At 37.1% G+C, this 27,768-nt stretch overlaps 1 long non-coding RNA gene across 1 annotated transcript; it reads left to right on the forward strand.

The window, feature by feature from the left end:
* Positions 1-2,704: 2,704 nt before the first annotated feature.
* On the forward strand, positions 2,705-27,768 carry LOC103170641. The gene is made up of 4 exons (XR_486318.2): positions 2,705-2,839; positions 8,642-8,694; positions 26,516-26,601; positions 27,606-27,768. It is a non-coding gene; the product is annotated as an uncharacterized LOC103170641 (long non-coding RNA).

A 27,768-nucleotide genomic window follows, 5' to 3' on the forward strand; every position in this document is an offset into this window, starting at 1 on the left:
TCCTTCAATACTTTCATTCAATAGTATTTATTGAGCGCTTACTATGTGCAGAGCACTGTACCAAGCGCTTGGGATGAACAAGTCGGCAACAGATAGAGACAGTCCCTGCCATTTGACGAGCTTACAGTCTAATCGGGGGAGACGGACAGACAAGGGGTCACGTCCTCCCGCGGTCCTGGAATGCCCTCCCTCCTCACCTCCGCCAAAGTGATTCTCTTTCCCTCTTCAAAACCCTACTTAAAGCTCACCTCCTCCAAGAGGCGTTCCCAGACTGAGCTCCTCTCTCCCTCTACTCCCTCTGCCATCCCCCCTTTACCTCTCCGCAGCTTAACCCTCATTTTCCCCTTTTCCCTCTGTTCCTCCACCTCTCCCTTTCCATCCCCACAGCACTGTACTCGTCCGCTCAACTGTATATATTTTCGTTACCCTATTTATTTTGTTAATGAATTGTACATCGCCTTGATTCTATTTAGTTGCCATTGTTTTTACGAGATGTTCTTCCCCTTGACTCTGTTATTGCCATTGTTCTTGTCTGTCCGTCTCCCCCGATTAGACTGTAAGCCCGTCAAACGGCAGGGACTGTCTCTATCTGTTGCCGACTTGTTCATCCCAAGCGCTTAGTACAGTGCTCTGCACATAGTAAGTGCTCAATAAATACTATTGAATGAATGAATGAATGGCTGTTCCACATGGGGCTAACAGTCTTAATCCCCATTTTACAGATTAGGTAACTGAGGCACAGAGAAGTTAATTGACTTGCCCAAAGTCACATATCTGATAAGTGGCAGAGTCAGGATTAGAACCCATGACCTCTGACTTCCAAGCCTGGCCTATTTACATTAAGCCATGATGCTTTTCTCAGAAGTAAGACTTATTATTTGATCCATGAGAGCACCCCTTGGTAAATTTACATTTTTCCTGGATAACCACTACAGAAGTTACTGCCAGTTTAATTTGGTCACAGTTGTGAGCAGGTGAATCACTGCCATTGTTTAGGTCTGGTGCTGCAACAAGAGATGCTAAATGAGTTTACAAGGTGGACTTCTCCTCAGTACCTGGATGGATTTTATGCCCAGTTGAGACAAATTAGTCAGTTACAGAGCTTTGGCAATGAGCTGTCTGAGCTCACATTTATGGCCCTATGCCAGGCCTGAGTCTCTTAACGCCAATGAAGCACAGGGGACTCAAGTTTCCAGTAAAGGTGGAAAGCTGCCCAAAAGCTTTTCAGCCTTGTCAGCTTCTGAAAAATCTTCATTTAGTTCACATTAATAATACCGAGATAAAATAAAATGAATTATAATAGCAAATATGTGATAAAATCTTCCACCCAAATTCTTATATTGATGTGTTTAAGTGCCTGTTTAATTTAATATAAAAATACCTTTATGACCTAAGTGGATAATCTAATGCTCAATTGGTAAATATGAACTCTGAGAGACTAAGTGACTTCCAATTCCACAGATCAACACAGAAAAAATACCAATCAATCAAAAGTAGCTTTAGAGCACCTATGATGTACAGAGACCTATATTAAGTGCTATGGGAAGCACAACAGAGTAAAGAGACATAATCAGTGCAGTCAAGAAGTTTACAATCTTGTGGGGCAAGACCAACGGTGGATTAATTTACAGACAGGAAGAAGAAAGAAAAGAGGACATGAAAATGAGCTAGTGCTTAAGTAATAGGCTACTCAAGGTATCTCATCACCAAACCCTTGCCTATGTCCTCCTCCATACTTCACGCTGCTGGCCAAATTACGTTTCTACAAAAACATTCAGTCCATGTTTCCCCATTCCTCAAGAACCTCCAGTAGATGCCTATCCACCACCAGAAAAACAGAAACAGAAAAACTGTGCCATCATTTTTAAAGCACTCAATCACCTTGCCGACTCATTTTGCTGCTTTCCTATTGCAACCCAACCCACACCCAGATCCTCTAATGCCAACTTGCCCATTTTACCTCAATCTCATCTACTGCTCTGCTGATCTCTTGCCCATTATTTGCCTCTGGCCTGAAATGCTCTCCTTCTTCATATTTGACAGAAAATTACACTCCCCACTTTCAAAGCCTTATTGAAGTCACATCTCTTGCAAGGTGACTTCAATGACTAAATCCTCATTTCCTCTTCTATCACTCCCTTTTGCAGTGCACTTATTTGCTTCTTTTACTCATCCCTCTCTCAGCCCAACAGAATTTATATACATATCAATAATTTATTTATATTAATGTCTGTTTCCTGCTCTGGTCTGTAAGCTAGACTCCATTGCTCTGCACAAAGTAAGCACTCAATGGATATAACAGATTTCTTGATGGCTTTTTTAAAAAAACTTCTTGCCCAGTTCTATGAACAAATGTATACCTTATAAGTGCTTCTTAATAGTGGTTACATAGATAATGGTTTGAAATAGTCTGTTTCCCTTTTAAATCTTGATATTAGTTTCCCCGAGCCTCCCATTTCCCTCTATTGCTTTGGTTATTATTCATGAATTAGAGAAACAGAATAAATGTTTCTTTTTTCCTGAAAATGAAAAACAAACCTATGAGGTATATTACCGATTAGTTTGATTCCAAAAAAATGATTGGCAAGAGGTCAGGTAAAAAACTCACCTAGAGTCAAGAAAAATAAAGTCATCGGTACCAATAAGGCTTATAATCCTTCATTAGGATCAAAATTTTTTTTACAGATACTACATGTGAATATGGATGGCCTGAATTTACAAAGGATCATTTTCAATGATATGGATACCATGTGTTTCAGTAAAATGAAATCTGGAGATCCTAAGTGAAACTAATATTTCTCAAAGCATTGGGTAAAAGCCATCTAAAAGAATAAATCAGGTAAATCTAAGATTTATCAGTGGAAAAAAAAACACCAATAGCATACAGAGACTAGAGCAAATACATATCTGCTGATAAATACTTAGAAATTGTATTTCTTGTCTGAAATTAATCATCCATTTTCTGCATATAGTATCTACAATAATGATAAATCCAATATTATACCTATGTAGAACTTTCATCTGGGGATTTCAAAGCAATTTGTAGACAAGTGAGATTCTGAGGCACAAAAAAAGCCTTCCAACTTCCCTCAGATTAGCATTTATATTGGGAACTCTACAGGGTTTGGCTAGCCGACTAACACAGGGCTTGAACTCAAATTACAAGTTTGTGTTTCCATAGAAGCACATGAGTGCACATCATGTCTCCTTGGAAACTAGACCATCTACAATTGGTCATCTTCCTCATTTGGATGGGACAGACATGGAGATTTTCCTGGACTCCATGGATACTCTAAGGTGTATATTCCTTTCTGCATCATTACAGAAACCAGGGCATTTGTCCAATAGCTGTAATACCAAAAGGATGAAACAGACATTATTACGGCATTTAAAAGTGGACTCAAATTCAGATGCAAATTTATCTGGCTTTGTTTTGCTAGGGATGGAGAAAAAGGAGAGAAAATATTACAAAAAGTCACAGGTCCTAAAAAAAATGGTGAACTATTCCTATGCATTATAGAGTATGTATAATTTTGAAGTGATTCCATGAAAATGGTCCATCAATCAAGCATTTATGGAGAGCTGATTGTATGCCAATCTTCTCACTGTACCTTGATTTCATCTATTTTACCTCCGATCTTGAGCCCATGTCCTGCCTCTGGCCTGGAACTTCCTCCCTCTTCATATCTGACAGACCAATAAGTACAGTGCTCTGCTCACACTCAGTAAGCTCTCAATAAATATGACTAAATGATTGCAGAGCACTCTACTAAGTTTTTGGGAGAGTACAATAAAACAGTTAATAGGTTCCCTGTCCACAAGGAGCTTACAGTCATGATGGTGAACCAGGCATGAATATAAACACATAAATTATGTATATGTACGTAAGTGCTGTTGGATTGAGGCCGCGGTGAATAAACGATACAAATTCAAGTGCAAGGGCAGGATAGAAGGAAGAGGCCTTTCAACTTCCCTCAGATTAGCATTAATATTGGGAACTCAACAGGTTTGGCTAACTAACACAGGGCTTGAAATCACATAACAGATTTGTATGTTTCTATAGAAGCATATAAGTGCATATGAGTAGAGGAAATGAGGACTTAAGTCAGGGAAGACATCTTGGATGAGGTGTGATTTCATAAGGCTTCGTAGGTGAGGCGAATCTATGTCTCTCAGATATGAAGGGTGATGGAGCTCCAGGCCAGAGTCAGGGCACTGGCAAGATAAATGAGATTGAGGTACAACGAGTACAGGTGGCAATAGATGAGACTGAGGTACAGTGAGTAGGTTGGCATTCGAGAAGCAAAGTGAGCATGCTGGGTTGCAGTAGGAAATCAGCAAGATAAAATAGGATGGGGCAACATGACTGAGTGCTTTTAAGCCAATACTAAGGAGTTTCTACTTGATAAACTCTAACCATATGGAATGAAAATTACTCATATTTTTAAGACCTAAGTACTGCCACCAAAATTACATAAACCACTCTTCATTTTTCTATGCTTTGAGTTATTTACTGCTGCACAGAGTGTCTCTTTTTGTTTTTGTCAGTATGTTTTGACTTACTAGAAATGCAGTTTGAGTGAAATAATTTTTTTGGTTCCCATGAATGTGACTGAGTCAGTGGCCTTTGTTTACAAAATCAAGTGGTGATTTCGTTGGTAAGTCTCCTGTTGGTTTGATTGACAGATGCTAAACCACCTACTGTAATTCAGGCCAATCTCTGAGGCTTGAATGATGTGATTTGACTGCTTATATCAATCATTTTTGCAAATTATTTCCCTATCTCCACTTAGAGCTTCAGATATGTTCTAACACATATAATACCTTCTTAACATCTCCCTTTCAATTGTGAGCCTCATATGGCTCTAGGATTCATGCCTTCATCTCAGCTACTTAGCACATTGCTTTGCAAATTGTAAGAGATTGATAAATCACATCATTGAAAGATTAGTTTTATTAAATATGCTCAATACCACCCTGGGAAAGTAAAATACTTGAGAGCAGAGACCTTAAATATGTTATATATTTTCCCTAAGCCAAGTACATATCTTGTATGTGATAGAATCCAAATATTTGTTTTTTATAAGGGCAAGAGTGATGATGGTCCTTTTCCTTTTTTTCCAATTCTATATTTAGTTTTGGACTTATTTTGGTGATGATAAAAGGATTCATTAAAAAAGGATCAAAAATCTGAATGGAAGCATAATTTAGAGCATTTTAGGTGTTTTACATTAATTTTTAACAATCTAACCTATGTCTTATAAGTTGCACTAGCAATATGTTCCTTTCAATGATATAAACTCAATATATAATTGTAAGGTAATTTGCAAAACGAGTTACTACATGACAAAGGACAGAGACATATCCATGCAATACAATTAAGAATGAGACTGCTTTTTAAGGTTTGAATTACTTGCGTTAATATATTTTATTTCTGGTCTGTAAAATTTTGAAAAAAGTAAAGCTATGTGCTTTGGTTGCTATCATTGTTATGTTAAAAACAATTTTTAGGTTGTTGTATGCTATTAATGTGTTTTCTCAGAATATTTTACTCTCACAATACATAAAATACATTATATTAAATTGATAGATTATGATGAATAATCTTAACATTCTCACCGAAGTTATCTTTGGATCTGACTTTCAATTTTGAAAGGTGATTTTTCTACCAAGTCTCCGTGGCTTCTGAGACAGAATTATTAAATTCAATTTAATTAGGGATCCAGGAAAATAATACATTTACCTACTTGAATACTTCAAGTCAAAAGAGAGGCATAATCTCAGTCACTAAAATAGCCCAGGTTTATTGAAATCCAAGAACAAAGGAAAAAAGATGGTGAGATACTATATGAGAGAATGAACCTACAGATCCTTTTAATAATGAGATTTGGCAAATCTTCTGTATCTAAAAATCCAATGTTTCTTATTTTATTTCTTTAAAATGAAGAATACAAATATTTTCATTTAATGAAATATAAGTTCTCACGAATATTCTGCTCATAGAAAAAAATGAAAAATATTTTTAAACCCAATGTACTAAATGTACCTCACTGCATCAAGGAGAATACACAGTGTCTTTTTCAGGGAGGAAAACAATCTCCCTCTGCTCCTCAGCTGAATTTACCTCTTTGGCCAAGCCAAAATTAGAAGATCACTTTCCAGCTACCTCTGTTCTGCATGGCCACTGGCAGACCAGCTCTATAATGCTGCCAAGTATGCCTCTCATCAAGAGGATGAAAAAAAGGCATAATCAGTTTCCAGTGTCAAAGGGGGAATGAATTTTCAAACTCCATCCACACATAGCCATGAACAAATAGCACTGAGTAAGGAACAAGTTCTGGATTTTATTTTCATGCTATTACTGCTCCCAATATGGCATAATAAATCCCATTAGACATATGAAAAAGTGGCTATTTATTTTAACTATTCAAACTATGGCAATAGAGACATATAAGGAAAATGTCAATTATATATCAGAGATTTGTTGCACCTAACCAATGTTTAAAGTTTACATGTAATTTTAAAAGTCCCATCCCAAAATGCAGTGAAAATTATTTTTTAAAAATATTAATTTATTTCACACATACATCCTAGAATCCAAAATCCCCAAACAAACAGATTGACAGCTGGTATTACCATATGTTGTGAGATCTCAACTATGAGGTCTCAGACGACACATTTTTTTTTTTACTTTTTTTTTGTTAGTCACAACAAAGGAACCTATTAATAGTGTGTGTGTGCGTGCGTGCGTGTGTGTGTGTGTGTGTGTGTGTGTGTGGCAAGGTGGGGGATAGAGAACAGGGGAAATCACCAAATTGAAAACAAGAAAACCCCCCACAAAATTAAATAAACTATACCATCCTTGATGCTGAGAGATCTACTGAAAAAACCAGCATAACAAACTACTGGTGAATGTGAAGGAAATGCATATGCCTACATCCATATACGTACCCCACAGTAGGATCACTACAGTGTTGATTTAACCCAATATAGTGCTTTTAAAAGGCAACTTCTCTCTACAGCTAAAATAGCTTCGTTTAATTTACCTGTCTGTCTCCCCATCTAGTCTGTAAACTCCTAGTGGGCAGGTAACATATGTATCAACTCTGTTGTATTGTATTCTCCCATTCACAGTGCACAGTAACCTCATAATAAATGCAGTTGATTAGGATGCTCATATCTACATATGACCACACTGATGCCATATTGCCAAAATGATTCTGTGTGTTTTGTTTCTGAATGTTGTCCTTGAAACCTGGCTCATTATCCCTGCATTTGGACATTTGGCCACTGTGAGGCAGGAAAAAAAATTGTCACTCTTTTGAATATAAACTCTCCAGAGTTAAAAATTCTTCTTCTAATTTTCAACCACTCACCTCTAAGTACATCCTGGGGTAACTGTCTTTCTCACTTACTGACTGAAACTAGTCCTGAGCAGAATACTGGGACAGGCAGGTGGAAAAATTCAGAAATCAAGTAAACGCACTGATGTTGCAAATCCTGGGTGGACTCAGGAGAGGGAATAAAGCAGAAGGGTGTTTTGGCTTATGTAGCTCATAGCATTTGGCTTCATCCATGCAGAAAAAAGTGCTTTTAAAAATCTACACATCATCAAACCAATTTTATTAGTACAACCATATTCAAAATGGGTCTTTCTCAGGGAGGCAGAACTGAGTTACTGGCCAAGAATAGGGATGATTTTGACTTTTAGTTCTTTAGCATTGGAAGTATCTCATGAGAAATGCCCCCCCCCCACCAAAATCAATTTGATGATTTTCTTTTTGCTGCCCCCTCAACCAGAATTAGCCTTTTTTTACAAGCCTACTGCTGTTATCTTTGCTGGTTTGAAGCTTTTCTTAGTCCTCAAGCCATTAAGTTAATGATGAATAGGTGGAATTTTATTAGTGATAAATTTTAGAATATTACTTGCCCTGATCTCAAACAGAAAATATTGACTATCCAGGAGTCTATTTCCATGACTTTCCAGCATTTGGTGACCCTTTGTGATCATAGCCCTGTTCCTTTTCTGTTTTCACTGAACAACCTCAATTCTATCCCCTAATAATAATAATAATGATGATATTTGTTAAGCACTTACTATGTGCCAAGCACTGTTCTAAGCACAGAGGGAGACATAAGGTTATTAGGTTGTCCCAGGTGTGGTTCACAATCTTAATCCCCATTTTCCAGATGAGGTAACTGAGGCACAGAGAAGTTAAGTGACTTGCCCAAAGTTATACAGTTGAAAAGTGGCAGAGATGGGATTAGAACCCATGACCTCTGACTCCCAAGCCTGTGCTCTTTCCACTAAGTCACATGGGATATATTGGAGAAATATCCAAGTGGTCTTTCAGTCCCATTTTTGTTTTAACACTCACTCCTGAAGTACCTGTTGATAACCTGTGCCTATCACAAGACCACTTTCTCCTATAACAGGAGACTATGAGCAGATAGTGCTGCTATTAGCTCCATCGAAGGGAAGCATTAACAAGCTTTACTATGCAAAACTCAGCAAGACTCTATAAATTTCGTGTTGCGCAGGAAGATACCCTATAGGAATTTTTCTTTAAATCTTGTATAGGAAGAATAGTGTGATACTGTTAAGTATAGTTAATTCTCTTTTTATATTCTTTTTTAAAAGTTTATGATCATGGAGCACTCTGAGAACAGGAAGGCTCATTTTCCCTTGAATAAGTAAGTTTAAATTGCATAAGACAACAATACTCACTTTTTTGAAATTATTGCATTATTTTGTCATTTTACCTTGAATTAATAGAATATTACATTTAATAAGATCTTTCTGATTTTACAAGAGAAAATACTAAACTGTTGTCTTGTTCCTACAACAATTACAAACAGTTTCAAATTATTACTTCAAACAAACAGTGTCGCCTAGAGGAAAAGCACGGACCTGGAAGTCAGGACCTGGGTAACTTCTCTGTGCTTCAGTCCCTTACCTGCAAAATGGGGGTTCAGTACCTGTTCTACCTCCTATTTAGGCTGTGAGCTCCATGTGGGACCTGATGACCTTCTATCAATCCCAGGGCTTAACAGAGTGCTTGGCACATAGTAAGTGGTTAGAAAATACTATTTTTAATGGCATTTGTTAAGCACTTTCTATGTGCCAGGCACTGTACTTAGCCCTGAGATAGATACAACTTATTCAGGTCTGACACAGTCTCTGTCCCACATGGAACTCACAATCTTTATCCCCATTTTACAGATGAGGAAACTGAAGCACAAAGAAGTTAAGTGACTTGCCCCAGATCACACAGCAGACAAGTGGCGGAGCTGGGACTAGATGTCATGTCCTTCTGACTCCCAGGTCCATGCACTATCCACTAGTCTACACTACTTCCAACAAGTACTATTATTACTACTGAACAGATATTTATACTTTTAGTATTCAGTGAAGTGAACGGATTTCCTAAATAATTTAATTTTGTTTTGCTGACCACACTTGTGGAGTCATTTCACTTTTTAATATTCCTTTTGATTATTCTGTCATTGAATTATCTTCTACAGACCCAAGTGTCTTTTGTGACAATACTGAAAAACAAATAGGTTAATTTTTACCTCATTTATATGACATTCAAATTTTAGATAATTTCAGTGAAAATTGATGATCTCACCTTGTTTTAAGGATAGTTTTGCTAAGATCAACTCTCTCTAGCCATCACAATTATCTGAGTGGCTCTTGGAAGTAGGATGCCACTTTCAGAGAAAGTGAAAAAAAATGAGTATCCAAGAGTGTCCTCTATGAAACATAAGGCATGAAAGTAGTTAGCCCTTGAACACAAGTAGTCTGTTGTGCTGCAAATTTATTCTTTGTCAGTCTTCTCTACAGATGCTTTGAATAATGGGAGTAATGGGATCGTCAGAGTAGATAGAATAATAAAGCAAGAAATTTCCACCCAGCCAAAAATATAGCTACCTGAAGGCAAAAATGAAACTCAAAACCTAACTAGTCCCATTGATTGACATAGATTGTGTCTGTTTATTGTTATAAGATCCCAAGCACTTAGTACAGTGCTACTCACACAGTAAACAATAAATACAATTGATTGAATTTAAAAAGAAATGGCATTTAAAAGAGGGAAAGGGGAAAAGAGTGCTAGAGCAAACTGGATCCATGAACATTCAGGCATAAAGATGCAGTTAGCCCTTGAACACCAGTAGGCTGTCAAGTGGCAAATTTATTCTTGGCAGCATTCTGAGTTCCAAGTCAATAAATGTGTAGCACATTTTCTTTCCCTTACCTAGCCAGGGGATGGAAAGAAAGTACCAAGAAGTAGCTATTACAGCATCACATTCATGAGGCTTCTGGGTCAGTGGTTCCATTACAAATTCTATTTTTCAGACTTCATAACTTGTCTGTCCTTATATCACACCTAAGTCATATGCTGGCATATGACTTTTCAAGCCCAATTCAAGGTTTCTTTGACAGATGGGGAGAGGTGCATTGTAGAAGTGTCTTAGGTCATCTTTCATGCTATTTTACTTTAAAAGTTAGGGAAGAAACTTCTTTATCAGTTGCTTAAGTCCTGTGGCCACCAATTTAGTAGCAAAACAACTCATTAAACATTTCATTGACTACAATTTCTCTAAATGCTTCAAAATCAGACAGTAGGTATATCATTTGAAATAATCAAATCATGGACATTATTATGTATCATGATCATCATACAGTTGGTCATATTCTATCAAAATGATATGGCAGTGGTAAAGGTATTAGAGAAAAATTAAAATATATTTTCTTAGACTTAAGCTTGAATTAAATTGCTCAGGCATGATTTTTATTTTAATCAATTTCACTTATTTCAAATTAGACATCCTCCATCAAAGTGAGTGTAACATTCCAAATCTTGGAGTCTAAGAAGGGAACAGACTACCCAAATAAGTTTCAGCATACATCTCTTAAGCTCTCTGGCTTTGCCGGCAAAACAGAAACTCAAAGCTCAACTAGTCCCATTGATGGACAGAGATCTTAAAAACAAATGGCAATTAAAAGAGGAAGAGGGGAAAGGAGTGCTAATAGAAACTTGCTTTATGAATATTCAGGCATGAAGGTACAGTTAGCACTGGAACGCCTGTAAGCTGCCAGGTGGCAAATATATTCTTGCCAGCCTTCTCTACAAATGGATTACAAATCCCAGAATCCCTCAGAAGTTAGGGGAGTGACACAGAAGTCAAGGTGGAGTATGACTAGTTGTACGATGGCTGCTTAGATGGAGAGGAAGGATCAGATTGTGCAAATATGGTGGAGTATAGAACAATTGGATTTCCTGATAGAATTAATATGGGGTTTCAAAAAGTGGGAGAGATCAAGGGTAAAACCTAGGTTATATGTTTTGCAGGTAGCGTATATTATGATGATGTCCTGTTTGAGTAGAAAAGTAGGAAGAGGAGAGGATTTGATGAGGAAAATGAGTTCAGTATTGATCATTTTAGTTTATCATAACAGCGGGTTATCCATGTAGATATGTCCTAGAGGCCAAAGGAAATGCAAAATTGTAGAGAAGGAAACTACTTGTGAGTGAATAATTGTGGGCAGGGAATGTATCTATTTACTGTTATATTGTATTCTCTGAAGTGCCTAGTGTAGTGCTCTGCACACAGTATGTGCTCAATAACTATGACTGAATGAATAATAGACAAATCTTTAGCATTCTCTCAAAAACACCCCATCATCCTCAAAATCAAATAACCCTAACCATAACTCTTTAACATAAACCCTAATCTTAATCCTAGTCTCAGTCGCAACCATTTCAAATTTTAACTATTTAAATGGCTCAGTTCATGTTCAAAAAGTCAAGTTTAACTTTTGGTTTTGGGGAATGATTTGTGATTGTCTCATGCCATTGTTCTTGTCTGTCCGTCTCCCCTGATTAGACTGTAAGCCCGTCAAACGGCAGGGACTGTCTCTATCTGTTGCCGACTTGTTCATCCCAAGCGCTTAGTACAGTGCTCTGCACATAGTAAGCACTCAATAAATACTATTGAATGAATGAATGAATGAGTAAAGAAACTTTACCCTAGGTTTAAAGTATGCAACAATTTCACATGGGAGGAGACCCTGCAGACTTTCTGTCACACTGCCTTGCAATAAAACAGTGCTGGCCATAGGTTACCTATGAAGATTTGATTTTCATTCAATAGTATTTATTGAGCACTTACTATGTGCAGAGCACTCTACTAAGCGCTTGGAATTTTGGATTTTCTTGAATATTTGCTCCCAAATGGATCATAGCTAATAATAACAATAATTGTATTTGCTAAGTGCTGGGATAGATATTGTCAGATCAGAAACAGCCCCTTGTCCTTATGGGATTTACAGTCAAAGGTGGAGGGAGAACAGGTTTGTAACCCATCATTTGACAAATGGGGCAAATGAGGCACAGAAAAATTAAGTAACCTGCTAAAAGTTATATAGCTGGTAAGTGGAGGAGCTGGTATTAGAACTCGAGTTTCCTGACTCCCAATCCTAGGCTCTTTCCACTAAAGCATGCTGCTTCTCAGAGAATGAATGGAATTGTATTTCATTGCCAATTGTAATATTTTGGAGAAGTCCCACAGAAGACTGAAAATCCCACTGTCTATACAAATTTGATTAAGGAGATGAAAAACATGGGGAAGAACAATAGATTTTTAGAATCCTTAGACATGATTTAAAAGGGCATGTTCCAACTGTCATGTTATAGTCATCCCCAGGGTTCCATGAAGGATTAGCTTATTTTGAACTATGATCCAATAAGTGGCCACTTTTTTTAGGCACCTCATCTACTGCATATGTAGGTGGTTCAAATTAGATAGTTGCCAGCCAGTTGACCAGGGGACATTCATTCATTCAGTAGTATTTATTGAGCAGTTACTATGTACAGAGCACTGTACTAAGCGCTTGGAATGTACAAATCGGTAACAGATAGAGACAGTCCCTGCCCTTTGACAGGCTTACAGTCTAATCAGGGGAGACAGACAGACAAGAACAGTAGCAATAAATAGAATCGAGGGGAAGAGCATCTCATTAAAACAATAGCAAATAAATAGAATCAGGGTGATGTACATCTCATTAACAAAATAAAAAGGGTGATGAAGATATATACAGTTGAGCGGACGAGTAGAGTGCTGAGGGGATGGGATGGGAGAGGGGGAGGAGGAGAGGGAAAGGGGGAGAAGGGGGTTTAGCTGGGGAGAGGTGAAGGGGGGGGTAGAGGGAGCAGACGGAAAAGGGGAGCTCAGTCTGGGAAGGCCTCTTGGAGGAGGTGAGCTTTAAGTAGGGTTTTGAAGAGGAGAAGAGAATTAGTTTGGTGGAAGTGAGGAGGGAGGGCGTTCCAGGACCGCGGGAGGACGTGGCCCACGGGTCGACGGTGGGATAGGCGAGAACAGGGGACGGTGAGGAGGTGGGCGGCAGAGGAGCGGAGCGTGTGGGGTGGGCAGTAGAAAGAGAGAAGGGAGGAGAGGTAGGAATGGGCAAGGTGATTGAGAGCCTTGAAGCCTAGAGTGAGAAGTTTTTGTTTTGTGCAGAGGTTGATAGGCAACCACTGGAGGTTTTTAAGAAGGGGAGTGACATGCCCAGAGCGTTTCTGCAGGAAGATGAGCCGGGCAGCAGAGTGAAGAATAGACTGGAGTGGGGAGAGAGAGAAGGATCAGGGAAGAGGGATTGTGTCCGTGATTCCTGCTCCACCCCACCTGCTTCAACTTGGCGCTCCTCAAGTCTTGGTGTCTCTCCCTTCCCCCGCCCACCTGTCCCCATCCCTCCTCTCTGGCCTCTGGAGAGACTATGGCAGCAAGACATACCCGAATCCCACCTATGCCTCCTCTTTGTCGTCAGGAGGAACGGTGGTAGTGGTGGCACAACAACCCTAGAGCCCCTCCCCCCACCATACCTCATTTATGGAGAAGCAGCGTGGCTCAGTGGAAATAGCCTGGGCTTGGGAATCAGAGGTCATGGGTTTGGATCCCTGCTCTGCCACTTGTCAGCTGTGTGACTGTGGGCAAGTCACTTAACTTCTCTGGGCCTCCGTGACCTCATCTGTAAAATGGGGATTAACTGAGCCTCACGTGGGACAACCTGGTTACCCTCTATCTCCCCCAGCGCTTAGAACAGTGCTCTGCACATAGTAAGCGCTTAACAAATACCAACATTATTATTTATATTCTCCTTAGGAGAAAAAGTGGTAGTGGCATGACACCCATGGAACCCCCAAACTTCCTTTCCATTCTCTGGAGAAGCAGAGGGAAGACAACAAGGAGGCTCCCTTCAAGGAGCCTGAAGGGAGGCTCGCAAGACACTTCCTAGCCACACTGTACAGGTGAGATTACATTCTATGATTGGCAGATGTCAATCACACCTTCAATTAGGTGGAGGTAGTTAAGATAGGGGAGCCCAAGAGTAGGCAAACAATCCAAAAGCTCCTTATGAAAATAGAACACCCCCCCTTCTAAACACACACACATCCTTAATCCAATGCCCCTTATGCAAATACAGCCATCTACAGGCACAAACAACTACACTAGGCACTTCAGTGTCTCATGATCTTCTATTGTCCCCAGAGAAAAACATAGGTAATGCACTGGAAAGAGAAATCCAGCTGTCCAAGTATTTTGTCAAGAAAACTCAGATAGTATTTTTGAAGGCTAGAGGGATCTTTGAAGGCTAGAGGGATCACCAGCAGATATAAATACAAACCCAGATCAGCTATGATTATGTACAAACTGTATTTATCTTGCTGGATTATATACACAACACATATACACAGACAGAGAATTTGGGGATATAAAAAGGTATGCCAAGGAGCAATATCAATATTTCATTTCCTAATAGGAATGTATAGAGTGAGACCACCTCAAGGTGCAATATTTGTGGAGGCAGTCAGGCAAGGAAATCAGACAAGGAAGCTCATATTTACAGAGAAGGATTTACTGATTACATTTGGAGGCCTTGTTAAATCTTTGTTTGAGCTGTAAATCTGAATGGGATTCTATGTATCTGAAGGCAGTATTTTGATACTTAAACTATTGGTTGCATAATCGGAGAGAAATAGAGACACCGTCTTTTTTTTTATCCTCACTCATTCTTTTCATGGGAGTAAATGTCCCTATCTCTGACCAGTTTGAGTACTAAGTCTCTCTTGAGTAGTTTGTACCTACTTTTCAAATGCAAAACCCCTTCTTCATTAATACAGAATCAGTTCTGGTAGCAAAAAAGTTCTAGTTTTTGTGGTAGTGAGTAGTTCAGAAGAAAATTCAAATTCAGGGGTAGATCAACAAGTTTAATGTATCTAGCAATTTCTGAGGCCACTGTGAGGGAGAAGAGAGAGGACTTGGGATACTTGAGGAAAGGAGAAGGAGTTTAGGTACTTGGGCAAAAGAAGGAGACTATATCATGGGGAAAAATTCTAAAACTTCTTACACTGCCACTACAGCTACTATAAGTGATATATGAAAATTGTTAGGAAATCTATATTGAAACATAGCAGGTTTATTCCATTTTAAGTATAATGAATTCCTTTGAAAAGAGCAGTTAAAGTCAAGTGATGATCAGAAGATAGGAGAAAATTAAGATTTAGAATTTTACTGAATATAATTTTCTCCTAATTAACATTGACTTTAAAATTTGAATATGCTTACATGCATACCCCTATAATTTCAATATTGTCTTTTAAAATACACAGAAATCTTTTTTTATATTCTAATTTACCATGCTTTTCACCTAACAATCTGGAATAGAAACTTGGACTTCTTAAAAATTATTTATCATTAGCCACCATGCTTTACAGGGGGACAATAATATAATAGTAAAACAGTCTTGCTTTCTCTTGTGGGGAAATTTATAAAATAGGAGATCAGTTAGAATCTGTTGACTAATCTATTGCCTCAATAATATAACTCTTGTTTTCAGACTAAAACATTGCTCCATGCATGTTTGACTGCAGTATGTGTAATCTGATAGATTATTTGACATACATAATGTTGTTTCAACTAAAGAACCATGAAAAAGTGAAATGTCACTTTCTCAATATGCTCATAATTTTATGTTAAAGCAAGGGTTGTCTCTTCCTTAAAATTAAGTGTTGATTTATATCAGCTATCTATAAAGAGTGTACATGTACCATGTCTATTTTGCAACTAAAAATGATACTTTGTGGCGAAAACCCAGTTGGTTTTACAGAGGGAGCTGTAAAAATTGTCTTTTCTTCCAATTAAGAATCAGTGGAATAAGGATTGTAATAGGCCTCTTGGGGGACTTGTCTTTTGTATATATGATAAATACATGATTATAAGGACAAATTATATGAGCAGCAATAATTTCCCAGTAATGTGATCATTAAAAGCCCTCACAACTGCAATACATCAGTATTAATTGGGGACAGATGATCATTTAAGTGACATGTTCAAGCCATTATCCATATTTCAATACTCCATGAATACTTGAATAGTCTTAATGAAGCAATTATTTTTTTAAGATTCTCTGAGCAATGATCCGAATATGTCTGTTTATTTAAAAATTAAACAAATTAAAGAACTAAATAAGATGTTTCTAATTAAGAAAATTTGGGAGAGAATATTTTTGGGGAAAAGGATTCACATATTAACTTTAAAAGCACTTTGGATCTAGAGAATATCTAACAATTATTGTAAATTATTGTGATAATTTATTAGAATACCAATTACAATACACAGCCAAATGGCACAAAGGGATATGTCAAGACTGTATGGGCCCTAGTTGTATCGAGTAATACTGACATTGATCGACAATTTTTTCTCTAGGAAACAGGATGGTCTGGAAGCTTTTTAGTGCAGTATACAATTTTAGGTAGTTTTGCTACAGGTCATCCTTCTATATAATTCCAAGATACCCTCACTTATTATTTCCAAAAGTTAATTTTCTGTAGAGCAAATTGGGTCTCCTGATAATTAATTTTATTTTTACTGATCTCCTCTCTCTCTACTTCCTTCTCATATCTAATTTTATCTTTAACTCAGTCATTAAAGAAAAATTTCTATGGCACATAATGTGGTCACCAAAATATATTTCAGCCCTGGATTTTAAAAATTAAGATAAGGAATTATTTCAATAAGCATCTAAGGCAAATAGGAACTTAATGAAATGCTTTTTTGATGAGGAATTAAATGTTAAACTTAATGTTTTGGAAATCTTTTGCTTTTAACCATACAATTATTGAACAACTGGTCAAGATGCCCAATTAGAGAGTTGCTAGAAAAATGCCATTTTGAATTTCCAGGGTAAATTTTTCTACTCACTAATTAATTGCTCAATAATGTTGAAATTCTACTGAAACATTACTGAGAAGACAACTTCACAGATTATTTACAAATGGAAATATGTCTTCATTGCTGTTGTCCCAAAGGCTATGCTCCATGGACAAATTAGTTATGTTCTACAGATGAGAACTCACATTTACTTTATTGGTTTCAAGGGAAAGTCAATGAAAGTTCACTTGGAGAAATTGTTCCGATGAAGATATAGGTCTCATAGCTATAAAGAAATTCAGATGCTATAATTGCCCAATGCACCCTCAGCTTGTTTTGAACCCTGATACTCCACAGCCAGCTGTCCCACAATACATTAGCTCTGATCATATGGGATATGGGCAAAGGATTGAGCATGAGACAGTGAAAGCCATCACTACTAATGGAAAACTACTTCAAGAATATGAAACTTGGACATTTGGAAAGATCTAATATGTTGAAAAATTATTATTAGATGTCCCAGCTCTGGGAGTCAGGAGATCTGGGCTCTAGTCCTGGCTCCACCAACTGTCTGTTGGGCAAGTTGTTTAACTTCTCTTTGCTTCAGTTTCCTTATTTGTAAAATGGGGATTAAATATCTTAAAGCTAAAATATTAAATTTAAAAAATAAATATTATACTGACCACTCAAAATTCACCAATTATCTCCTTCTTGCCATTTCTAAAGACCTCTATTCATTCATTCAATCATATGCAGAGCACTATACTAAGCACTTACTCCATCCTAAGCTTGCTTGACCTCAACTGCTTTCAACACTCTGGATCATCCCTACTTTTGGAAACATTACCGAACTTTGGCTTCACTGACCATGTTCTCTACTGGTTCTAAATTTCTGACCACTCATTATCAGTTTATTTCAAGGGGTTCCTACTCTGCGTTTCATTCTCTAACTGGAGAGTCCCTTAAGACTCATTTCTGGGTCCCTTTCTATTCTCCTTCTACACCGACTCATGTGGCGGACTCATTCATTCATTCATTCAATCATATTTATTGAGTGCTTACTGAGTGCTTGGAAAGTACAATTCAGCAATAGAGACAATCCCTACCCAACAACGGGCTAATAGTCTAGAAGGGGGGAGACAGACATCAAAACAAGTAAACAGGCATCAATACCACCAATATGAAAAACAGAACTATAGATATAAAATCATTAGCTCCTACTCCTTCAACTCCCATCTATATGCAGATGATTCCCAAATCTACACTCCATGCTCAGCCCTAAGGAATTAAGTACACACCATAATTTATTTATTTATAGTAATGTCTGCCTCCCCCTCCAGACTGTTTAAATGTTTGTGGCCAGGGATCGCATCTAGCAACTCTGTGGTATTGTCCTTCCCAAGCACTTAGTACCATGCTCTGTACCCAATAATGACTCAATAAATACCATGGATTCAGTGATTAATAATATGTCAGTCATGGTGGTTTCATGGAATCAGTAGTAACCAATGGCTACCATAACATGCTCTTGAAGGACTTCGTATTAGGGTAAAATCACAACTAAGTTATACCAGAAATGAGTGCATTCTAAATGATTATAATTGTTGAATACTTACATGGAAACTTTTATAACTTTTCTAGTTATAAGACATAACTAGGTAACTGTGATTTTTGGCCTATTAATATCCACAAGTAAGGAAAATGTTTCAACCTAAAAGGAATGCATATTGTATTATTTGTGGTAGTTGTTGAGTGATTATTTTGTATCAAACACTATATCAAACAAGAACTGAAATAGACGCAAGACAATTAGGTCCCATAAGGGGCTCACAGGTTAGGTAAGAGGGAAAACAGCTATTGAATACCCATTTTGCAAATGAGGGAATGGAGACACACAGAAGTGATGTGACTTGCCCAAGCTCGCATAGCTGGCATGTGGCAGAACCTGGATCAGAACACAGATCAGGCCTGCGTTCTTTCCATTAGGCCACACACTATTTCACAGTGAGTTATGGTAAGGAAATGGGCAAAGGGGTTTCTGCAATTCTTCAGTGCTGTCAGCAGCCAATACAATAAAGGTACAAACCCATTAAAGAGATATGTGAAAGTAACTGATCCATGAGAACATAAATGTGAGAAATGGTTTTATCTGAGACTTTCTTAAGTGGTGCTGATTACTGAAGGTCTTCATATTACTCATGTTTACTCATTTCCTTGTTTAAACAATCGAAGCTGTTGACTTAGCACTTACTGGGTACAAAGCATTATACTAAGTACTTGGGAAAGTGCAAAACAATTGACTAAGTAAACATGTTCCCCTCCTCCCCGCCCCCCCCCATGAACTTACAGTCTATTTAAGTCACCAAAAAAAAAAAAAAGCATTAGCCACTCACTGGTCTTTGAATGTTTCCCTGTTCTTGTTTGAGATTTATTGAAAAAGATACTCTTATAAGCATGTCATTCTCAGAAATCACTTAAAAGTCAATCAATCATATTTATTGAGCACTTACTGTGTGTAGAGTACTGTACTAAGTACTTGGGAGAGTACAGTATAACAGATTTGACAGACACGTTTTGTGCCCATAAGGAGCTTAGAGTCTAGAGGGAACTTACAGAAATGTCTCTAAAATGTGATGCAGCCAGGGTGATGACAGGAATTGGAAAAGAACTAATAACTCTTTAAAGTTAATACTATAACTTTAAACTATAATTTCTAGCATATCATTTAGCTGTAATTTATACAAGCACTAACATTAGGAAGATGATGCCTAAAATAACACAATTAATTTCATCCACATTTTTGCCTCTGAAATGTCTACAGGATGACAATTAAAATAGCTTTTGAAAGTGAATCCATTCAATTATAACTGAATGAAAAATTTCCTATTAATGGACATTTATACCTTCTATGAGTTAGTGAACATTTTTAATGTTCTTTTTCTAAGACTCAGGGCCATTACCATTTCCTTCATCACCACTGAAAGACCAAATATATATATCTTCATGAATAATGCTTCTGCCAGTATCTAATTTATTGCTTATTGTTTTAGCATAGTATAAGTCTTGCTTTGCTGAATATAAAATTTAATCTCCTAAATCAAACTGGAGGTAAGCAGACTGGATAGATAATATGTAAAGAGTTGACACAGTCCCAGTATATTATTTTGCCTTTATTTTACTGTGAAAAAATAACAAAGAATTCAGTACTTGTATTTAAATGCACACATAAAAAAATTATAATGTAAATAGCTCTGCACTATATAAAATGATTTAAATATTGGTAATCTTAAAAGATGATGCACTTCTAGAAATAATCAAATAATATACTTGATCAGGTAATTTACATATAATAAAATAACGTTTCATAATTCATTTTAAGCACTGCTCTCTGCAGGAAAACCCAGTGTGACATGACGGCTAATCTAAGCACTGAAATAAAGGACCTGTAATTTCATTTTCCTTAAGGAATTCACAGCACATGTTTTAATTGTCCTTACCATTTCAGGAACTGTCAATAGAATCAATGAAGTGCTAATATGAATTTCTAAAGCTATTTTAAAATCTATCTATGGGGAAAAAATAAGCTATCAGAAGTCATGTCTACAGCAATTATGAAAAAGTCAATTTTTATTTTGAATTATTTGAAATTTTTAGTGTTCTCATTTGGAATTTTATTTGGAATTACTGTAGGCTTCATTGTTCATGAAAGTCAACATCTCTGTTTCTAATGGAAAATATCTTTAACATATCATAGAATAATGAGGAATAATAATGTTTTTTTCCCTCATCAACTGCTGCTTTCCAAGCTTATTTAAATTCTATCATACGTTTTCTTTCACAGATTACATGGGACTTTTTTTAAAAATGGCATTTGTTAAGCACTTATATGACAAGCCCTGAACTAAGTGCTGGGATACATACAAGCTAAACAGATTGAACACAGTCCTTGTCCCACTTGGGACTCACAATCTTAATCTCCATTTTACAAATGAGGTAATTGTTGCTCACAGAAGTAAAGTGATTTGCCCAAGTTCACACAGCATAAAAGTGGTAGAGCCAGGTTTAGAACACACATTCTTTCCACTAGACCCATACTCCTTATCATTTTGTCTTTTGTCTGTCATTATTTGCCGCTGTTCTTTTAACTCATACTCTGGTAGGGTTAAGTAATTGTTTTTCTAAGCCTTGCAAGCATACAACCATTTAAGAATTGTATAAGTGTGTCAGTTATTTACAAAGGATGCTTTGGTGGTTCACTAGGATTTTACCCAATTTTGCAGGTCCTTTGGCCTTTGTATCTGTAATGTGTGATCTTAGAGTGTGGAGCATAGTTAAACATCTTGCATGTCCCCAGTAACAAATCCAATTTTATCTATTTGATGTATTTGCTTTATCAAGACTGACTTTAGTAGTGATGGCTCTAGCCTAAATTTCACTTCAGCCCTTAACTTTGATTTTTTTTTCCCAAACCATCCTCTGAACCACATGGCTTAGTTTATGTTGTGCAATTGCCATTAATTCTCTTTGGAATACATTCATTATTAAACACTGAGCTTCCCCAGACATGACCTTGTAGTTAGGAGGCCACCAGGAAATTCAAGCAGCAATTTTATAAGTCAAAATTCCAAACTTCCAGGGAAAGAGTTCCCGGAATTGCCCTTGGTAGGCTGTTCAATAGTAATACTACAAGGACAAAAACAATAATAATAATGATAGTACTCTTTGTTTGATGCTGGGGAATATAGAAGATAATCATTTTGGGCAGAGTTCCTGCCCCACATGGGGCTTGTGGTCTAAGTAGGCGGGAAAAAGGAATTAAATCTCTATTTTAAACAGAGGAGGAAATTGAGTCTTGGAGAAGGTAAGTGACTTGCACAAGATGAAACAAAAGGTAGGTGATACAGCCAGGGTTAAACTGAGGTTCTCTGACTCCCAGACCCATGCTGTTTGCATTAGGACACTATGCTTCTCCTGATGAAGATATTTATCCCACCCTCAGCCCTCCAGCACCGATTTACATATCTGCAATTGATTTTAATATCAGTCTCCCCCTTTAAACTATAAGCTCCTGAGGTCAAGGATTGTCTACATAGGGGAACTAGGCAGCGTGGCTCAGTGGAAAGAGCACGGGCTTTGAAGTCAGAGGTCATGGGTTCAAATCCCGGCTTGGCCACTTGGCAGCTGTGTGACTGTGGGCAAGTCACTTAACTTCTCGGTGCCTCAGTTACCTCATCTGTAAAATGGGGATTAAGACTGTGAGCCCCACGTGGGACAACCTGATTCCCCTGTGTCTACCCCAGCGCTTAGAACAGTGCTCGGCACCGTGGCTCACTGGAAAGAGCACGGGCTTTGGAGTCAGAGGTCATGGGTTCTAACCCCGGCTCTGCCACTTGCCAGCTGTGTGACTTTGGGCAAATCACTTAACTTCTCGGTGCCTCAGTTCCCTCATCTGTAAAATGGGGATTAAGACTGTGAGCCCCACGTGGGACAACCTGATTCCCCTGTGTCTACCCCAGCGCTTAGAACAGTGCTCGGCACATAGTAAGCGCTTAACAAATACCAACATTATTATTATTATTATTATAGTAAGCGCTTAACAAATACCAACATTATTATTATTATTACCCACTCAGGTTTATTGTGCTCTCCCAAGCTCAAATGAAACAGCATTTATAATAATTACATTTAGCTAAAAAAAAAGAGGATACCTGTAACTTTTTCTGTGTGACACATTTTAAGTGACAAAGTGCTCAATGGTTCTTGTTCCAAAATGAAGCATATTAGCTTTTAATTATAGTCAAATTACTTTCTTAGCCAAAGAACACAGCTATTTTTCTACAAAATCTTACCCTTATGAATTCATGTTTGAATTAAACTGTACCAAATTCCTTCCATTTCACTGCTGATAAAATATTTGAAAAATCAAAACAAAGGAAATATTGAAAAATGAAAAAAACCCACCTTTCACCAGTTGCTTACTTACACACCTCTCACTGTGAAGGAAGGGGAAAAGAAGGAAATATGTAGCATGCAGACAGTTTAAAATCCTATATAATGTACTGTCACAGCTTGGGGAATAGCTCAGAAAAAAATGAAATGCAATTTCTTACTGCTTCGGAGCCAAAAACTTTTAATGAATGACTTCTTCTCCAACTGGAAATAAACAGTTGGGCCAGATTCTTCCAGTTTGTAGCTCAGCACATTTATTTTAGAAATGAATAGGATGAAAGGTCTAGTCATATTGAATAGTTGCACACATATATATATATATATATATATATATATATATATGTTGTAAGCTCTCAATAAATCACAGTAAATTAAATCTCAATAAATACGATTTAATGAATGCATGAATGAAAAATTAGCCTGTATCTTAAAATCATCTCTCCTCCAGGAAGCCCATCATGATTAACCTCTCTTCTTTCCCCCAGACTCTGCCTCCTGCATCGCTTTTGCACACGGGACTGTAAGCTCCTGGAGGGCAGGGAACCTATCTACAGTCACTCATCCTCTAGATTGTAAACTTATTATGAGCTGGGAATCTATTTATTACGGTGTTGTGCTCTCTCAAACAGTACACTGCTCTGCATACAGTAAATGCTCAATAAATATGACTGAATGAATTAATGAATGTAATATCTAATCAGACACACACAAACATGTATAAATGATTTATGGGCATATCCATAAATACATATAGACATCTCTCCTATTTCATGAACAGAGACTTCTAGAACACATTAAGGAAACATTATCCTTCATGACCAAGTAGGGTAACCATTCATCATGACCATCATGATCATCACTGGTATTTACTGATCTTATTACGTGCAGAACACTGTACTAAATGTTTGGGAGAGTACAGTAGGACAGAACTGGCATACATTTTGCCACAGCTGAGTTTACAGTGTCAAATTTTAAATTAGGTGGGCCAGTTCTCAGATGCTTTGTTCTTTCTCTAGGACTGATGTAGCAATGGATAACTTTACGCATGTGATTTTAAAATATTCACCTCCCTTCTGCCTCTGCCACCAAGTCTCATGACATGAAGGAGGCACCCACTGGAACACTGACTAGGGAGGTGAATGCAATGGCTCTGAAGCGAAGGACTGAGGAGGCAGGGATTCTCAATCAATCAAACACTTAATCAATAATGTGGACAGAGAAACACATGAAGCAGAGTACAACTCTTGAGTACTGAGAAAGTGCAATAAAGATGATTATCCCTGCCCACAGGGAGATTACAGACCAGAAGAATGGTAATGTCCATTTATTTCCACTGCAAGTTCCAGATGACATCATTGCAGCTATGTTGCATGACCCACATAATATATTCAATGTAAAATACATCTGTTTTGCTTCTCAAAGAATACATGTGGTGAATGCCATCAGTGGTCAGTCTATCACTGATATCAGAGAAATCACACAGCCCTTTCTTGTGACACTGTATCACCTTCTACTCCGATATACTCATGATATTGGAAAAATTTTACATATTTTTCTAATAGGAATCTATCTTAATGTATGGATAGTTCCTTAAATGGACAGTAGCATTTTGTTTATCAATTGCTAAAGACTCAATTTCAAACTCTCATGTAAAAACCTGGAAGGAAAAGGCTCTGCATTAAGGTAATTGAAGGTTATTTCTAAAATGAGAATTCCCTATATGTTTATGAATGCCTGTCCACTACTTGTGTATCTTTTAGGAGAGATATTAAGTTTATAAGAATTGTATCTCAGGGATTAAGTAATCACCATCATTTGGGTTTATCTAATTCATCAAACAGCAGAAGATAGGCTCATTTAAAACATTGATTTTCCTTGTTCTCCGCAATGTTATCTTCATCTCTTTATCAAATGTCAATAACTTAATTACACTATAATGGGCATTCAAATCAATGAGTTTATTATGCCTCAGGAATCTTTATCAAAATTTCTGTCCACTCCATCATTTTTAGGCTTTTAACTTGAGCAGCATTTCAATAATACAGTGATATGTTTTTCAAAGTTTTTAAATCTACAGTCATTTCCCTAGTATCCTTGTGGCAGTATTTTGGAATTAGGTGTTTGAAGCCATTGAGTGACTAAGCACAGGGTGAACTACTAACAACTCTCAGTTATCTAGGTAACAGGGAATAGAAATGGCAAAAATTAGTTGAAATTTCCAAATGAGGAAAGGCTCCTTTGAGCTAACACCTTTTACTGCCTCACCCACCAAACCTTTTACTAGAGTTTACAAGAGGCCGTAACACTAACAAGTGGAAAAAGAGGAGAAAGATGGCAGGATTAAAGTCCTTTACATTTCAAGTGAATCTGGCATTTCTTCCATCTTTGCGGCTCTTCCAAAGACAGCTACCCCTAAAGAGATGACTCAAAGATGCACTATTCCAAGCAGCAAAAGTGGTATAAATGTTCCTTTGAAAAATATTTTTCCTCTTTGATCAGAGATGAATCTGACATAAAACTGAATGTACATGGAGAGGGAATTCCACTTTCCCCACCTTTGCTTCAGCCACATTTTGGTTATTTTTAGCACCCTGAGTCCACAAAGAGGGACACAAATTCTGACTACACAATAAGTAAATGTACAGTGAAGATAAATGAAGTATCTCATTTAGCTGTTGCAAAAGACTGTCAGAGAAAAAGGAATTTATAGTTACCTATTGATTCTACACAGATGAATAAAGAAATATGGCATAAAAGGGTCATAGGCCATGTCACCATTCATATACTAGGACAAAAAGTGAGATTTCTGTGAAATAAAACTTATCAACTAAATCCAGCTGTGATCAAATTGGAACATTCCTCAGAAATCTGTAAATGTGTAGTAAGCAAAATTCAGGAGGGCAGTAATAGTAAGGAAAGCAATTTCAAGCACTCTATAAATAATAATCAGTGGTATTCATTGAGCAGTTACTGTGTCCTTAGCACTGTATCAATCACTGATCTGCATGAAATATGTATCTTGTTCACTGTCAACCGTTTTAAACATATATACACACACATATATTCACAGGGCAGGCCACGGTGTGAGGACCATGGGAGGAGAAAGCAAACAAAAAGCTACTCTATGCTTAGTTACATAAACAAAATAGACAGGATAAACTGTTTTTAAAGAAAAAAATGGAGCTTAACCTCTTAGACTGTCCTGCTTCCAACGCTTTGCTCATACCCTTCATCCTGCCTAAGATGTTCTTCCCTTTCAAATCTTCAGATCAGAGCTCTCACCAACTTCAAAGTCCTCTTCAAAGTATAATTCCTCCAAGAGGTTTTCACAATTAATTTTTCTTTTCTCCAGGTCACAGAATGGAACAAAGTGTCCGTTACATATAATTCTCTTCATCTTAAATCTACCCTGGCTATTGGCACCTTGGTTGGCACAAAGTAAGCACTTATAAATAACTATAATACAAATTAACATGTCCTCTGTGCATTGAGGAAAATGCAAACGCATCTTTGGTAATATTATAATTAATCTTTCACTTCCTCATCTATACCCATTTTTACCCTCCTTTTCACCCATCCATTTGAATAATTTAATTTGTATCTGAGTCCATGTTATTTGATAAATAGTTTCTACAGGTTAGTACTGATTAATCTATCTACAAAAGGACTAAATTATTTTGGAAGTGTTACTGGTGGATAAGTGTTGGTAGACATTCTGGATAAAATACAGAGTGAGGTGTAAGACTATTAGAATTACATGTATACTAATTCATGTATCATAAAACCTCAAAGTACGTAATCTGATTAACATAACAAGATAGTATAACTGTTATCTAAAATGGTAATTTCTCAATAATGCTGTGTATTTAAATCAATTCCATATTTATTCAAAACTCTTTTTGTTAAACACAAAACAATTTGATTTCTCTTATCACCACTGATTTCTATTTTTGTAATCCTTTTAATATTGCATTATCAATCAATGGTATTTATTGAGCATATACTGTTCACAGTGCACTGTACTAAGCACTATTACTAGATGTACCTTTCACATGCTTATAATTTGGCCATCAGTGTTAAGGAAAGAAAAACTCCACTTCTGTATTTATTGAGCAATAATTCTTTACATAAAAAATTTAAATGGTCAATATCTCTTGATGGAAAAACAAACTTACTATCTGTGTAGTAGAATCTCCTTTTGTATTCATAATTTTAAATAATTACCTTTCAAAAGTATTATTTTTATAACAAAGCCTAAAAAAAAAGAAATCAGGAGACAGAGAATTAACTTTACAGTTATGACAATTATATTATTCCAAGAGTAATATAGTCAACTTCACAGAAGAATTTAAAAGTGGAAATACCTAATTGCATATGCTCTCTGGATTTGATTGGAGTGTTCCCTCATTCTTTCCCACGTTTTCCCTTTTTATTTCACTTAGGGCCACGAAACTGCTGAATTGAAACTGAAATGTCAATTTGGGGACTTGATTTCTATTGCATGTATCTTGAACCAACAGTACTTAACTCATGAGATTGAAGGAATTTATTCTCCAAAGTGTTAATGTTTTGCTCATTCTTCATTAAACCTTTGTTTTAATTGCA

The sequence above is a fragment of the Ornithorhynchus anatinus genome, chromosome 17, assembly GCF_004115215.2.
Source record: "Ornithorhynchus anatinus isolate Pmale09 chromosome 17, mOrnAna1.pri.v4, whole genome shotgun sequence".
NCBI classification, from domain to species: Eukaryota; Metazoa; Chordata; class Mammalia; order Monotremata; family Ornithorhynchidae; genus Ornithorhynchus; species Ornithorhynchus anatinus.